Consider the following 18464-nt stretch of genomic DNA (forward strand, 5'->3'; position numbering starts at 1 on the left):
TAATTATTCAAAATACTTAGATAAACATCCTAATATGATTTATGATTCTTACTGGCAAGTTGCTTTGGTTCTTCATTTTAGTTTCATGCTTTAGAAATAGAGAAAGACCAGTATTTACTTAACACACATGTATTCTCACTCACATACACCGGTTTGGGCCATCTGTATGGCAAAATAAGTAAACTGAGAGCTCTGAGATGGAGAATTAGTCACACTAAAATTGAAATTAATTTCGTTTGTTAGACACGTGCTGCTTTCAAGCTTAAAAAAAAAAAATCTATTGTTAAGTATATGCAGTTATATATACGTGCCAAGAATTCTGCCTGTTTCTTATGACTGTGGACATGAAGGATCATTTTCTCCTTCAGCTTTACCTAGTTAACATTGACTTAGCTCTTACTTTCTTTCTCTTTCTGAGAAGAAATGTCTCCAAATTTCAAGCCTAAACCTTCCCTGGCACAACTTGAGGCCATTCCCTCTAGTCCCATCACTAGTTACCTGTGAGAAGAGGCCGACCCCCAGCTCCCCACACCTTCCTTTCAGGTAGCTGTAGAGAGCAATGAGGTCTCCCCCGAGCCTCCTCTTCCCCAGACTAAACAATCCCAGTTTCCTCAGCCGCTCCTCACAGGACTTGTGTTCCAGGCCCTTCACCAGCTTCGTAGCCCTTTTCTGGACTCGCTCGAGCACCTCGATGTCCTTCTTATAGTGAGGGGCCCAAAGCTGAACACAGTACTCGAGGTGCAGACTCACCAGAGCAGAGTACTGGAGGACAATTGGAATACATTGGCTAACAGAAAATACTATGTTTAAACTGGTGCAGAGAGGAGTACAGAAATCAATGTTGAACGGGATCAGGTAAAAACCTTAGCAGACCCTTCTGAGAAACAGTCATAGCAGAAGCACTGTAAATGATCTATAGCAAGAGTGCTTGCTAGTAAGCATGGACAGAATAGCCCTGTGCTGAACAATGCTTGAAAGCTGAAGACAAGGTAGGGAAAAGAATTAGTCAAAAACAACAACAAAAGCTAGAAACCTAGTCACTTATGAGGAAAGTGAAGACGATAAAGAAAACAAGGAGACTGTAAACAGGCAAAAAACAAAGATCATGGGGCACTACCCATGCACATCACATTTCTACTCCTAAAAAAACTGAGAATTGCACAGCTGTCTACTGTAAGGATATTTTTTGGAGAATAATCTGGTTAACATATGTTCACAGCAATGGGGAATCAGTCACTCTTTTTCCCCAAGGAAGTTCTTTCCTGTGAGGATTACTGTTCTGCCCACTGCATTATAGTTATGTGCTCCAACGAAGATCAGTTTAAATCATCACCTACAAAAACTGTTTAACTTTTTGGTAATTTGAGACTAGCTGTTGCAAAAAAAAATGGAACATCCTTGTATGACAGAAAATACTCCTCACATAGAGGAGATGGATTCATTGCAGACAAGGCAGAAGAACAATAGACTCACTATTAAAGAAAGGCATAAATAATTGAGAATGTCTGCAAAGGGACTAAGTTCTCAGAGAAACTGGCTTTTAGCCACTTGTAAATTAAGTGCGAAGAGCACGGAAGTAAGAGCAAACAAACCTGAAATTATCAGGAACAGGAACAGCCAAATACTAGTTCCATTCAGGCAGTCAGGATATCAGCCCTAGCTCTAGGTGAATCATAGCACAGACATTTTCTATGAGTTTGTAACAGCAGACTACAATCTTGTTTCACTGCATGACCTCTGTGTGTGTGTATCTATGTGCATACGTGCACACGGGCCTGTGCACACATGTATATTTAAAATCAGGCATACTTCAGCATCCAGTACATGAGTATAGGGCACTATTCATAGTCTCCATTTGGGGGGAACCCCAGAAAGTCCAGTCTGGAGGAACACATTCCACAATATCTATGTATTCAAGCCCCTGCGTATCTTCATACATTGTGTTCACAGCTCCCTAGCCTCATGCAAGGCCTCCTTCAAGGCCTCACAGCCCTTTTCTTCCAAGAGCTGAATCTTGGAAGTCTCCAACACAAGGCTCCATCTGCTGGGACCCTCACTGCCCTTAAGCCGCAGGAAACTTGAGACTCTCATTTCTCCTGGAGTCTAGACCCCTTTTGCTGATGCTGTGAAGAAAAAAAAATAAAAATCCAGACAAATTTAGAACAGTTCTGCCTTTCTCAGGAAGATCTGCCCACTCTGAGAGTGGGCAAGCCCATGTCTGTAAGCACCTTTCCCTCTTTTTTTTTTTTTTTTTTTTTTTTGCCTCCCACATGGGTTGTAGGAGGAGAGAAAAAAAAAAGCGAAAGAGAAAAAAGAAGAGCAACCAGTACCATCTCTGGAAGTGACACATTGATCCTGTCTGTGGGCCCCTCAGCCCCATTTCTGCTTTCTGAAAGAGTAAGATACTCATCCTGCTTTATCAGTGTAAACCCCGGGGGCAGAGAGCTCACAGCCTGTCCCCTGTGTAGGACATGCAGGTCCTGACAATTTACCTGGTCCACAAGCAATAGTCCTTCTTACTCCACAGAGTTACAGCTCACCATCAGCCTTGTTGCAAAGCTCATAGCGCTGAACAGACTTACAGAAAAGAGGGATATTTTGTTCCCACCACAGTAGCTCAGAACACTAGAGATTTCAGGTTATGTTCAGATATCAGTCTGTGCCACCCATTCTTCCCTCTATCCTACCAGGACTAAAACTGCCCTGCTAAGAATCAGAAACATATTCACTCGCTGCAGCTGAAAACCAACTCAGCCACGAGTCACAGACATCAGTCAACCAGGGTCTCTTGCTCCAGTAGAGGTGATCCCCGTTACTCTCATGCCCCACCTCATTCCTATGCCTTTGTCTCAGGTTTCCTTACAAATATTTGCCCTTGCACAGTGAACAAGAGTTCTGGGGAACCTCACTCAGGGTCAACCAATCAGTCAGTCTCTCTCACCCATACACCTCCTCTCTTCTTCCCCTCCCTCCCAGCTAACATAACAGCATATCTCACCCCAAAGCTCGGCAGGGTTTCTGGCTAGAAATCCATCACACCAGTGGAGCTTGTCCTTTAACACTTTTCTGAGTAGCTGCTGCCAAGGTGTGTTATTTAAGATAAGAGATTAAACAGGGATGAAAATGCCCTTACTAATGTGATTGCAGATTTTCTGGGTGGCATTTATGGAGAACTCCAAGTTGGACCTTTTCCTTTAGAAGTGTGCTTGATAAAGAGGTAAATAACACATATCAGAATACAGACAGGCACTTTTGTGCATCTCCCCCCGATGGCATCTTCTGCCATCAGTTACTGCAAAATGCAGGGACATGCCAGAAGGTACTCCCAGAGACACAACCCTCACAACAACCATTTTAGATGTCTTTGTATAGTTTGAGAAACATTCAGCAGCTACGCTGATTTGCATTTTAAAAGTCAGTATATTCTATAAAGAGTGCTTGGTTTGCTTAAACTCTTCTGTTAAAACACAATGAAACAAAAAAAAAAAAAAAGGAGACAATGGCTCCTCCTTTGAAAGGATACCTTGAACGAAATAGGAAACAACCTTTGTCCCATCTAAAATGTCCATTTTTACATAAAATAGTACATCATCTGTCACTTCAGCCCCATGCAGTTTTTGGAAAATAAATCAAAAATTGCTGAGCTTCCATTTTACAAGAGTGGGTGGAGCTTACAGTGGTGGTCAGGCCTTGGCAGATCTCTGTTACTGAAATCTAGATGGTGTGCAATGATGGGAGTGATATCTTAGTGTAACCACATGATTTCTTGTGGTTTCTATGTTAATCCCATTTCTTTCATTGGCTTTTTTTTTTTTCCCCTCAATGTCTCTGTTTGTGTGTGTCTGTTAGTTTTGGTCTTGTTGCACACTTCTGTAAGTGTATGCGAGATTGATTGCTTCCCTTTTCTCTCAGTCTGGCTGTGTTTCCCTGTCTTTTTTTTTGCATTTTTTTCTGACCATAATGACGTGGTCTTTCTGGAGTCCGTCTACCACTTTCCACGAAGTTATAGTCATTACTTGTTAGAGGCAGCCCACTCACCCCAGTCTGTCATCCTGTTCACATTCATGCTCCTAGTATAATTGCAAAAAATGCTAGCATGCTAGCTCTGTGGAGCATGAATGAGAAAATAAACTCTTTTTCCTTTGCTCATGTTCATCTTAACTTGCACTGAAAGATTTACTTGCCCTTGGAAGGGGCCGTGCTGCAGCATTAACCCTTTTACTAAAAGCAGCCCTAAGTAAAGTACCATTCCTCTGCAGGGAGATCCAGCACACTCCAGCCAGTCACGGAGTGACCTGTGGCAAAGTTGTGTTGCTCCTTAACTTAGGCACCCAGAAAATGTGTGGTTTCAGATTTTGTGAGGTTAATCAACCTGCTGTCAACATGCAGGAATCCGTTTCACACAACATCACGTACCTGTATCACTCCCTAACTTGTCAGCATCTCATTGTTTAATATAAATGTTTATTTCTGAACTGTTTCAAAACTGATTATTGTCATTGTTTCGAAGGTAATACTTTAATTCACTCATTAAGTTCAGACACCTTTACCATCAGTGCATGAATAGTACTGCCAGGAAGGGTGGCCAAGACAATCTGCAAGAGCCAAAGACTTTTTCCTATGTGCCTTCCACACCTAGCCTACTGCCAAGAGTGATTTAGGTCATAGTTACAATAGCAAGTAATTGCACCAGTTTACACTGGTATGCTTAATAATTTTCTTTGTCTAATTCATGACTGCAACCTCTAGCTGAATGACAAATTAAGCCAAACATGTTTTTATTTAAATCTCTGTACTGCTGATGTAACCATTTTGGGTTCGAATACGGAATCTTCTGCTCAGGAAAGATTGAACTTTAGTTACTCTCATAAATGTCAATGGCTGGCAAACAAATTTTGCCTAAATGTGAGCATTAAATGTCTCTGGGCTGTGTACAGCTCAGCTGTACCACCGTAACTTTTACATTTTTTAAGGAGAGGCTGGAAAACAAGGAGAAGACAGAAAAAGCTCCCAGTAATAGCACACAGGGAGTGTGTCCAGCATGGACCAAGTACCCAGCTGTGGCAGCAGATGCCTGAGGGGACTTAGGCCAAGGTTCCCCTACAAGGATTTTGTTTTATCTTATCCTCAGTTAAGCTTAAAAAGACAATAAAAAGCCCAGCGTGAACTGAGATTACAGGAACTAGATGTTCAGAGAACCATGTTTGCCTTGCAGGCTCACGAGCTCGTTGTGATCTCTCTGCGGTCCATGCACAGAGCACCTCCTCTGTGGCACAGTGCCACGCTCCTTCCTTCGGAGGTCAGCAGCAGGAGCTGCGCCTGCTGGGCCCTGCTGGCTGCTCCTCTCCTCCTCCGTATCTGTAATTATAACCTGTTTCTGCAGGTCTTTCCTCCCACTCTTCAGGCCATGTTTTCAAGCTCATCCTTTCGCTAGCAATGTGTACACCGAGGAGCACCACCCTAAGAGCAACTGTGAGCCTCTTGGGCCGGATCCAGGTTGGACATGTTTGATTCACCACTCCATTGAGCTTTCCCTTGGCAGGGGAGGATGAAGTGGGCTTATGGGCTCTAGCCACTTCCTTCACGGCCTCGAGAGGAAGGCGTGTGCTTGGCAGCATGGCGCAGGTGATGCACCAGCAGGCACGCTGCTCCAGCTGCCTCTGACAGACAAAGTTGTTCCCTGGGGCTACGGAGAGCTACAGACAAACTGAGGCAGCTCTCAGTGAAAGGAGACAGGGAGCCTGCTGTGAAACCACAGGGTCGCTGACCAGCCCTGGTGCTCGTACAAGGGATGTAAGCAACTCCTCAGGAACCCGCTGCCGGACCGGAGCACACAGCTGCAGCAGCCCCAGGTCCTCCACAAGTATGTGCTTAGGTTTTCACACTGACAGATATACCAGCCCCAAATACAGTCCCACAATCAGAATACTCTGTAAGCGTCTCTCAGTTCTGAAATCCAGCACTGTGAAGACTGAAAATCGAGCAACTTACAAAAATTTATATTATTCAGTGCGTATATTTTCCAATTCTTACATAAAATTCCAGAGATATAATTTAATTATGACTTTTACATTTTAGCTTCAGTTTTGCTTTACGTAATTATAATGGGTATATCCAACACACAGAGTATGTATTTTGCAGATGTGAAATTTTGTTATTATAATGTGGAGGGGAAATGGTTAAACTAATTGACAACATAATGTGAAGTAGTTACATTCATTAAATACACTGGAGGTTTGTTATTTTTACATCTTGTTTTCCAAGTTATCGCTAGTATCATATTCATAGCTTTTTAAAAAAAATATGAAAAAGCAGATTACTGAATACACAAAATAGTTCAGAGTAGTTGCCTGAATGCTGTTAAAAACAGGGTTAGAAAAAGGTAATACTCATAGGAAAATTACATTAAGGACATGAAGGACTAAAGTATGTCTGCAAATTACCTGCAATATCCCAATATAATCACATTTTTATTGGGGAAAAATGCACTTCAGCAACTACTACTTTTACTTTAGTTTTTAAGACCTCAAATGTAGAAAACAAATCGATGTACATACAAGTACTCACAACATATGGTGGGTATTCCCTTGCTAAGGTTGTGCAGGTATCCACTTTTGGAATATTATTATAGGTTATTGATATAGTACGAAAAAGGTCCAATTTTTTCCATTATCCATCTGTGGATCCTCCTCTCCGCAAATTTTCTGTGACCAAGTTAACTTTAGCTTTATGACAAGCCTTCTAGACAACCTACAAACTGTGTTATCAGACTCATCTAATGCAGTGCCCAGTTTATGGCAAAGGTTCAGCTACTTTCCTGCATCTATGTAGTCCATCAGCACAAACCCCACAGCAAGCTGAATACAAAGCCTTTATGTTCAAGTTATGACCATAGCATATGAGACACACCTGCAGTGGTCCTCAGTATGGCTGATTCTACAGTGATGCCTTTGACTGTCCCATACACTTTCCAGACATAATTACTACATTAGAATTGTTTAACTTGAAGTGGATTGTTTACTGCACATCAGCACAGCTAACCAGATAGTGTAAACAATGGCTACATTTCAGAATATTCTGAGTAATGTTAAGGAAAGCAAGCTGTTATGTAGTCTGAACTGAATTGTTTATGATACACTAGACATGGTCAAGAACAATTTCCACAAATAAGAAGCTTTCTTTTCTGGATGACTTTTACCGGCAAACTGATAGATATAAATGAATAGCCTGAAATAGATACCATTGCATACTGAGTAATCCCATTAACTTAAAGTAGAAATACCTGCACTTTTAAATTATTTTTTTATCTTCACATTTGATCAAATTCAGCAGTGCAATGAAATGTCAAAGGCAACACAATGCTCCTGGTTTCTTGTGTCAGCTAAGAGCAAAACGGTTCTCTTTTTCCAAGTTAGGTTGTTGCAGCCAACATAGTTCTCTGTGATGTCAGATCATATTGCTTCCTGCCCCTTCAGACCTCTGTAATACCTGCTGTGTGTAGGGATCGAGAGTGGGTACCTCTTTCTGCTTTTCTCACTCACACATACACAAGTCAGAAGAGGTTTTCGTTAGTATCTCAGAATATTCTTCTTTCTGATCCATGTTGCTTCTGGTATGTTCTGCTTTGAGTTGGGAGTTTGTACTACATTGATACTAACCCCTTACAGAGCTATGTATGAATTCCTGTGATTGACTTTGTTTATTTATACAGAGCTGGTAAAAACAAGCAATCAAGTTATTGGTTCCTTACAGTTATCAAGGTGCAAAAGAGATTTAATTGATCTTGTATTACAAGTTGAAGAAGTTTTTTTGGTGGTGGTTTTTGTTTGTTTGTTTGCCTGTTTTCCCTAACAATTATGCTTAACTGTTTCAAACTTATCCAAACCTGAGTTTAAATTGTTTAAATTTTCCAATTTTCCTCGGTCAGTGTTTTGCATTGCCCTACCTCCTATCATCAGGCACAGAAGAGTGGTTATATATTCCAGGTTTTATATTTTTTCATACGCAATTCAAAGGAAAAAATGTGTGAACAAATAAAACAGGATATCAAAGCTCCTACCACTACAATAACCCTGACAAAAACACACTTTCAGGCCTACCATACAAAAGCTCTTCAGCACTGTAAATATTTTGTCACTACAAAGAGCAACACTTGACCACTTTTTGAAGACAGGCAATCCTATCTGAAAGAAATGTAATACTTTTTTAGACTCCCACTTAAACTTTGTATGTGCTAGGATTGTCAGGTCTGTAATTCCCAGCATGTCCAACTCTGCTCTTGAATCAACAGTAAACAGTGTTCAGGTGGCAGGAGGTAGGTTTTGTTCACTCACAGCCTTATGTTATGTCCTTCATTTGCTCCCACATCTACATGTGCTCTTCTAGCTGTGAGTTCAACCCCTGAAAATATAATTTGCACGCAGTGTGTTACAGCCTGAAGCTGAGCACACTGTCTTATCCACACAGAACTGATCTTATGTGAACTTTCTTTCCTCATAATATAACTCTGTCAAATGGGGATCAGATATAGTCCTGGCAATAAGCAAAGACAAAATACAGATCTTACACACTTGTCTTGATTTTGGAAACTGAAATCAATAGAAGTTGTCCAGTGGTCTAGAACAATAATCACAATTAATAATATAACCCAAATAAAATTACTTCATTTTATTTGCTTAGATTATTGAACTTCCTGAGTTATGATTCTACAGAGATGAAATTCTCTTTTCAGCAGAGGGCTTGTAGATTTAGAAATCCCTTTCCTAGGGAAATAATGGGCAGGATTTTCATAACTAATAAGGAGAAAAGGGACCTAACTGAGCCATTTCCCAGGAACCACGCTCTGGTACTCCAGAAGGATTTTAGAATATGCACTTCTTTCACTTCCAATTTTTGAAAGTAAAATGGCAGGAAATGACACAATCGTTTAGGTTTCAAGAAAATATTTATATTTCCTCTTGTTACGTCTGAAAAATTAATACTGCTTGTTGACCTAGCCCCACTCAGCACAGGCAGGTCTTTCTTTCTAATAAATTTGCTATCAAAATATAGATGGTAGCTGTACATCTTCATGTGCAATGGAAAGACAATTTCCCTGGGTGCACGTTATCTAAACTGTGTTAGCTGAGTGGAACTGTGGAAAACCAAAGTCCCGTACACTGAAAATTAAAAGCTGTCCACACAATCTCTGGCATATCCAGCAATTGATATACATGTTTGACAGGACAGGGAAAATAGCTTTATGGTTACTTATAGGTAGATTGCATTTCAGCAGCAATAATGATTTGTCATTAATCCCTGCTCTCAAAATCTAGCTGCTAAAATGAAAATGTATGTTGGCAACACTCATAAAACCATTACATGGGAGGCTCTCCTATTCTGCTGTGGGAAAATCAGTTCAACCATCAGTCACTGCGTAATACCTTGGTTTTTAATAGCGCTATTGTCATTTATGACAAAGTGATCTAAGCACATTAGGAAGACTCTAGGAAGAGGTAATGAGCTTTACTAGAGTAACTGATATACTTAGGTACTCAACTTACTGAAAAGGATTTACCAAATAGCTTTATGAAGAGGAATTAAACTACCGACCAGTCCTCCTCCCTTTTCCAGCTACCGATTGGCATGCTAAGACAGGATCAATCCATGCATGCCCAAACAGCCATTGAAATTGATTGCAGAAAGGGTGTTTTTCTGTTGGTCTTGGTGGATTTCTATGTTTTTTGTTTTCTTTCACTTTGTTGTGGGAGGAAGAGGAGGACTGAATGGATATGGTCTTCAAGGAAGATTTGAAAAAGACTGTAAATCAAAAGGAAATTGATTTCTTTGCATGCTGCCAGTACAGAATCATCAAATATGCCCCTGCTGTACTTCTTCACAAAGAGGTGAAGAAAATGAGATTGTTAAAGTGGTGTTTGGCATAATCCACAATTGTTTCTCTAAATTTGAAAACTTATAGTTGAAATTGTCAAAGAACAAATACACCCTCTATCTAGTTTTCCCCACATGAAACAAAATGCCCTGTAAAATAATCTCCATCACAGTAGACTTTTGGCAGCTGAGCTTCCAGCGTGACTATTTCACTGCAAGAAAATGCACCCAGAGTTACTGAACAGTGTTGCTGGGAAGAAAGCAGCATAAACCAGCTTTCTGCTCTTGCGGTGAAGGCAGCCAGCCACATCCCAGGCTGTAGTAGCAATGGTGTAGCCAGCAGAACCAGGACAGTGATATTTCTCTATTAGGCACTAGGGTCAGCATCATGTATGGTGAACTGTGTCCAGTTTGTGTCTCACTAGCATAAGACCAACATGGCTATACAGGAACAAGTCCAGCTGTCTCCAGGATGGTCAGGAGACTGGAGCCCTTCACAAGTGAGGACAAGCTGAAGAAGGTGAGATTGTTTGACCTGGAGGAGAGAAAATTCACAGGAGACCTTACTGCTGCCTACAGCTGATCCCATTGGAGGACGAAGAGAAGATGGAGACAGACTTTTCTCAGAGGTGCAAGGACAGGCAGCAGTAGGCAAACGTTTCAACACAGGAGATTCCAAAAAAAATTTTTTTTTCCACTGGAGAACATTTGAATACTTGAACAGCTGCCCAAGAAGCTGTGGGATCTCCAACCTTGCAGATATTCAAAACACAACTGGACACAGCCCTGAGCAACGTCATCTAACCATATCTCCCTACATGCCCTCTAATTTTTGTGATTCTGTGTATTAACCAACATATTCTGCTAATGTTTCTGAGCACATATAAAATAAACAAATAAATAAATCCTCTCTTGATCTTTCCTGATGATACATCATTTGTATGTTAGCGTAATTTCATACTTCACAAACACTATTTTGTCCTATAATAGGAACTAATGGGTCTTATCCAGGGTTTTATTTTTATTTTTACATCGTGACAGCCATCTAAATATAAAATTGTAATAGTGAGCAGGCACAAAGACTTTATATTCTGAGATTTACAGAGACTATGGCTCATGCTACAGTCCAGAGGGATGGGGGTGCCTGTAAGGTTTATTCCATTTCACTGTAAACCCTGTATCTTGGTTATCAGCACTAAGCAGCTACAAAGGGCTTAGCAAGAGCTGCTGATCCTATTCAGGATCTGTTCAATGCTGAGCCACAATGTTTTTCTGTGCTGTGGCCATGCTACTAGTAATACTGAACTTGTTACTCAAGAGCTGAAGTGTATTTTCCTACACAAACTACAAGGATAGTAGACATACTGTATATGTCTATATTACACAGATGTAGATTCAGATGCCACAATGAAGGTGTACAGTAGCGATTTCCAGTGGACGTACTGAAATAGCCACTTTGTGCTTGCTTGCATTAGGATTTTATGCTGTTACATGTCCAGTTAGAGAAACATGCCTGTATACACATGTCACAGCAGTGACTGCTTCAGGTAATAGCATCATGAGTTTAGTTGTATGCAGCTAACCACATCTTTCTTTATGTAAATGCACTGGTTTCTTTTTGAGAAAAAAAAAAAAAAAGAAAAAAAAAAGGAAAAAAAAAAAAAGAATCTTTTGGTAAATATGAGGTTGAATAGATTAAGAAACATTTCAAAGCATGTAAACTAATACCCGCTAGCATACAGGTATGCATACTTGTAATGCTGTATAAGATTAATAAAATGCATTAACTAGCAATTGTGAATAATTATTTTCTAAATACTGTAAGCTTTCTAATCTTGATATACCATTCTATAAGTTATTTCTACATTATCCATGTGTTTTAGGCAAGATCTTTCTCAGTCTATGGCTTAAACTTCAAGACAAATTTATTGAATTGTGATTTTATTATTTCTGTTTGCTGCTATGCAACTAAGAACACATCAGCCAACCAGTGCTTACTATCAATCAAATTCCACAAAACCATTCCATTATCACCTCTGAACTCCAATTTTAATTGTTGTATAAATAAGCATTCCTCTAATTTAATAACTGCCATTTTCTCGGTGGCTAGAGAGAAACTCAGGAAAAGTTGAAAACAGTACACCATATGGCAAGTTTACACTGTTATAACTGCTGGTGTAATTGTGTCACCAACATCTTATGATGCTTCAAGGGAAGAAGCTGCATTTTTGTACACAACCAAGTCTTTTGGTTGTCTTTTGAAGTTAACAATAATGGAAGTTGTTTGTCCACATCTATAGTAGGAGCTACAATGACTACATATAATACTTTTGATAGGGTAACCCATAAGCTTAGGTCATAGGGATAAAGAGACACAAAAAAAAAAAATCACAGTTCTCAACTGTTTTAAATATCTGATTGTTAAAATTCTTTCACTGTATATTTTGCTACCTTGGCCACTGCAACATGTCTTTTTGCTTCGTGACACCTGGAAATGACCCTTTCTCGGGGAAGTAAAGCTTTGGAACAAGCAGACAGGAACATCTGAGCTTGGAGTCACAAACAGAAGAAAGAACTGCAGTAAAGAAACTAAGGCAGAAATATCTGAAATGACGAAGAAGGAAGAGAAAAAACTGATCTTATGCCAACTATTTTTAGGAAAGGAAAGCAGAAATGTTATAATACAGTCTCCTGACACTGAGAAATCCAAATGGTAAAGAGAGGAAACATCTCATTTTATATAACTGGCAACTACACAGTAATGTTTTATGGCCAGTCTATATAGGTTATGAGGCAACGTTCAAGACTCTGACAAAAACTGTCTAAAGTTTAAACAAATATAAAAAGCAAAATAAAATAGTTAAAATAAAAGACCCAAATCTCAACCAGTGGTAATGCCTAGCCAAAAACAGAGTGACAGAATAGAAATGGTGCTATTAATGGTAATTCTAATTCCTCCTTTATGAGACTCACCCCTTGACTGTCAGGCAAATACCAGGAAGAAATCTACATTCTGCCATGTCATAAAGCCTCTAAAAAAGCATATCATCACCCATAATAATATTACGGTTCTTATAGAACCTATTAAAGGATAACAACCAATGATGTTGCTTCTCAAAAACTATTTTATTAAATAAATGACTGCACATGTATTAAACATCAGTGTAGCACTACCAATTCATTGTTGATATGTTCAGAAGTTTGGAGGCTGATTCTCAGTTATACTGAAGTAATGCTGCTAAAGTTGATCACAAGAAACCAAGGCCACATGGAATCAACTCATAAGAATGGGAACCTCCAAATACATAAACATTGTAAATTCACTTCTTTTTCTGTGACAACGATACTGTGACTAATGTCACAAGATTAAAGTACCATAGGTCTGCTTTGATTTACATTGGAGTCTGAAGTGATCACCAGAATCAGATGCAGGATTACAAAGATTAGGAACTCACATAAGTCTTTCTGCTGTCTCAAACTGGGGACAATTAAACATACTCTAAGATGCAATGTTCCCACTCCAGCCTTTGTCATTTTTTGTCCACATGGAATAGACAGTAAAAAATCTTTTTTTTTCCCCATGGCCTCATTGTGTGCAAAGTAGTTCTTTGCTTGGATGTTAACATTTAATTCTCAATATCACTTCTCCAAATTTAAACCTATAATACCGATTTAAAGAGACAAGGCAAGATTTTTAAAACAATCTACCAAAAATGGAGAATCTCAATGAAAATCAAATCCATAACATGAAAGTATAGGCTAATTCAGGGACTGGTTATCAAGGTGCCAGGACAATGCTGCACCAAATCCCACAACTCCCCTGGAGTTTTTGCACTAGCCTAAGTAACATGCTGGGAGAAGTTACAGCACCAGTACCTTTCCCACTATATAAAACAGATACATTTTCTACTGCCTTGTTGTCTAAGGCACAGTGACTTCAGCATGGGCCAGAAACCTATGCTTCACAGATCCTGTCTTAGCACTGATGATAAGTGTTCTTTGTATCTGCCTTGAAAAGCCCTTAACCTTTCACTCCCTTCTGTTCCTGCTAGACCATGGAGATAACAATGCAGACCTCTGAAGGCATGATGGGGGTTGATTAGTCTGTGTGCCAAAAGGGGAAAAAGAGAAATTGCAATGAAGTGTCAGCTGCTTGCATTGTAACACTGACACAAGAGCAAGAGCCATGGCAGCCACAGTTATCGATGCTGCAGAAATGACATCAAATCTATATTTTAAAAATAATAAAATAAAATCCAAAACTTTGCTGCAGAAAGTAGTTCTGAAATTCTGTAGAAATCCAGAAGCACTGAAAATAGGATGTAAAGTGTAGGAAAGAAATAGCTTTGTTTTCATGAAAGCTGTAACATTAAATAACATTAACATGTTATTTACAGACTAAGCATATTTCAATAAGCCAGGGTGAAAAAAAATGAGATTTTGTATCAAAGAAATTTTTGTTCATGGCCACACACCCTGTCATGTTGTAGATCAAAGGTTTTGGGATTCTTTCCTGCAGTCCTTGGGATCTATGGGCTGCTTCTTGGTGGTCACTGACAAGGGCTGACAATTTGTTGATCTTTGCACCAAACTAACTGAGTGTAAATTCCTAGCAAATGGTCTACAGATCATAACAAAGCTTACATCTCCCAAGCTAGACCTCTTGAAAATGTCCAATGAGATTGCTGCTGACATGTGTAGTTCTAGTATTTCTGTATAGATCTCCAACCTGCAAAATCCCTGTGTAACAATCCCATCAGGCTCACAGGTCCAGACCCATTTAGTACCCACAAGCATTTCTTCTGGAAACATGGGTGGTAAAAGCTGACTAAGCTATGATTCTCAGAATTATTTATTTATTTATTTATTTATTGAAATCAAGCTTTATGTGTCTCTTCAGAATACAAAGCAAGCAGAGCAAAGAGAAAATAAGACAAGTTGTTTTTACACATTTTTTCTTATTAACACCAAATTCTTTTCTATAAAGTCCATCTCTGGTGAGGGAGAAGTCTGCCTTGCTGCCAACTACATCAGTTGTTTGATGGTTCTTTTTCTCTCTCTGCTAGCACAGGTGTACTTCTGGATCCCAACCCAGAATCATAAAGCTGTAGAATGATTTGGTTTGAAAGGGACCTTAAAGATCATCTAGTTCCAACTCCCCTTCCAAGCCAGAGACACCTTCCACTGAATCAGGATGCTCAAAGCCCCATCCAGTCTAGCCTTGAACACCTCCAGGGATGGGGTATCCACAGCTTCTCTGGGCAACCTGTGCCAGTGCCTCACCACCCTCACAGCAAAGAATTTTGTCTTAGTCTAAAAACCCTCTTTTAGTTTAAAACTGTTATTCCTTGTTCTATCACTACATTTCCTTGCAAAGAGCTTTCTTGTAGGCCCCCTTTAGGCACTGGAAGGCCGCTATAAAGTCTACCTGGCTCCTTCTCTTCTCCACCTGAAAAAGTCCAACTCTCTCAGCCTATCTTCGTGGGAGAGGTGCTCCAGCCCTCTGAACATCCTCGTGGCCCTCCTCTGAACTCACTCCAACAGGTCCATGTCCAGGCCCCAGAGCTGAACGCAGTGCTCCAGGTGTGGTCTCACAAGAGTGGAGGAGAGGGGGAGAATCACTCCTCTCAACCTGCTGGTCACCCAACTTCACCTATCTTTGAAGGAGAGCTCAGATCCTGCTAGTTGCATGGCAATAGCAGACATTTCTGTGCAGGTCCAGCACACGAGAACATATACAGCAGTAACCACTGCATGGCTCTTGCAGAGCACACAGAGCTATGGATTTCTGTGGGTACTTTAAAGCTAGCTCACGTTGTAGCTAGCTCAACACCAGTTGCATCCAAACCTCTGACTGCAGTGGAGAAATAGCATCAGAGCAGTTCTCACACACATACACCCCAGACATTGCTGAGAACAGGCTCCCATCTTAGCTCACTGTTTGGGCCAGCATTTTGCTTTAAGGGTCATAACTGAGATATAAAAGTCTTGAAATCTCATCTGGAGTACAACAGCTTTACTCCCTCATGCCTACCAAGCGTCTTCTCTCTGTCCTTATTTGGCTTTCTTTCTCTGCAGTAGCCTTTAACTTAAACTCCTCACAGTTAGATTGTTTGCCAAACAAACCAACATAAATGTGCTATTTGCAAAAATTTACACATACTACTTCTTTGTCCACAGTGCATAAGTATATTTGCTTCACTAACATCAAGAAATACTCATTTCAATAAGAGTTTTTAAAGATTGCATAAGATTTTCTACAGAAACCAATGTAATAAGCGAGAGTCTGTACCAGAGTGATGCAGAGCTGCAGATCGGCCTGAGCACAGCTGCATTAGCGCACAGATCCTCTCTTTCCAGTCTCATTAATATTTCAGGTCATTCCACAGTGAACACTAATTCTGAGGCACAGCAATGTGCCGGAGACTGCTTTGTGGACTGAAATAGTACTGTTTCCATTCAAAGTCTGGTCCAGTTTCTCCAGGGAAGGTAAAAGTGAGCTATCACAAAACCGAACTGCCAGCATGTCTTCAGAAAACTTCTGCTGGACTTTGAGAGTGCTAAGGAAAAATCCTGTGCTGCGTTATGGGAATTGGTGTGAATTTCCTCTTTTTGCTTAATGAATTTAGCAACATCCACAGACAGATTGACTTAAAGTGACTGCCCAGCAGTATTAAATTCCCCTTAACAGACTGACTTATCCCAGTGGTTTACAAAAATATCTCCTTGGAATGCCTCCAAACATACCAGAGATGCTGGCAAGCTCAGTCCCCAGAATAGTCCTCAGCTAGCGACTTCCAAGCTCCACACAAGAATCAAATTGCCTCACTTGAACACCGGTCTACGTTCTTTTTTTGGTTGAAGACATTACCTCTCTCTTTCAGTGTAATTATGAAGAAAAGTTGTCTTCTTTTAAAATAAAATCAAATCCATAGTGTCTTCAAACAAACAGACCCTGGTACAGGAGAGAAATCCTAGGCCAGAGAGAGAAACGCTGTTAATGCAGCTTCATAAATATTGACAACACGTTGCTTTAGGCAGTATTGATGCAACAACAGCAACATTTTTTGTATGCCACCCTGTCATTACCTTTGGTTAATAGTCTGGAAATTTGTGTTAGCTTTGATCGAGGTGCCCTTGTACAGCTTAAGAAGTAGCAAAAGCCAGTAGTACCTCATGACTTCTGGAAAATACCGTCCCTTCTGCCCACTCTGTCTCAAAGGTTACTGCCCCCATGACACAGAGAAGCAGAGCTGTGCTTGTATGCCAGCAGTGACAGGTTGTAGCCCTGCTCCTTTCTTTCTCATCATGGAGCTGAGTTTGGAGCTCTCACTGCCTTCCTGTGAACTGTGATAGCCACAGTGATGAGCCACCCCCTGTCCCACTGCCTCTGCCACAAATAGCTGCAACCTTTAACCAATGGATAGGACAAGCAGCAAAAGGAAATAAATAGCTCCACGTGCCACAGCGAGAGTCAGGGCCTCAGTGCGGGTGAGTCAGGACAGCCCCAGCTGTACCAGCTATGGCGCTGGCTTTGCTCCTCCATTTACAGGCTGCAAGCCAAAGCACAAAGGGAATACTTCCCAATGGCCTGTCATTGTTATACTGAGTGCAAAATAGCTATATCTAAGGCTTTTTCTTAAAACAGGCAGCATGCTGCTTCCCTTCCCCACTCCATGAAATGTTTCACAAGCCAGGCAGCACCAGGACTGTTTTCACGATTCTTGTGTGTTCAGGAGTGTGGCCTTTACTTCCTGGCAGTACATCAGATGTTATTTCCACTGTGGTATTTCAGTACTGCTAAACCATGCTTGCAAACATCCACTTAGACTGTAAGTCATTCTACTGAATTTTATGCCATCTTTTAAATGTTTCTTTCCCTCAATCGATCATGCAGATACGTTTTTATTTACATTAACTTCTAGGAATATTTTTTCATTGTACAAGCACTTTCAGAGATACTTCTCTATGAAGGGGGTGGTGGTTTTTCATTGATTCTCACTGCTGATATTTCAGTCATCCAATTAGGAAACAGGAACAATGCAATGTGACCTGCACACTAAATATACAGACTGACTGAATGCTTGAAATACACAGTCTGAAATTCACGCAAGACTGAAATTTGTTTGCATAAGCTGTTGTAAGAACAATGTAAAAACTTATCTTAGTAGAAATCAGTTTTGTCAAAAAAGACAAAGATAGGCCAAAGTCATTACACATCTTATTCACAACAAAGATTACAGTCAGTGATTTGTTAGTATTAGGTAGCTTAATCACTGTTTAATGCTAAGAAAGAGCATTAAACCTTGGAAAAAAAATTGAGGCATTTTTTCTCCTGAAATTTTCTAGAGCTTTCATACTTATCTTACAGAACAAGAAACTTCCTCACTTGTCTTCAGAGCATGGGATTAAAAAATGAGACTTGTGGGGCTTGAGAAATTTATTTGCTATGTACAGATCATAAAAAGACATTCTTGCCACATTTATAAGATGCTTTCCTCCACAGAGTCTGGTTAATGATAAAAAGAATATCCCAGAAACAAACAAACAAACAAAACCAAACATTTGCTCTAGTGATTCTTATCCAGTTATAA

The sequence above is a fragment of the Cygnus atratus genome, chromosome Z (assembly GCF_013377495.2).
Source record: "Cygnus atratus isolate AKBS03 ecotype Queensland, Australia chromosome Z, CAtr_DNAZoo_HiC_assembly, whole genome shotgun sequence".
Classification (NCBI taxonomy): Eukaryota; Metazoa; Chordata; class Aves; order Anseriformes; family Anatidae; genus Cygnus; species Cygnus atratus.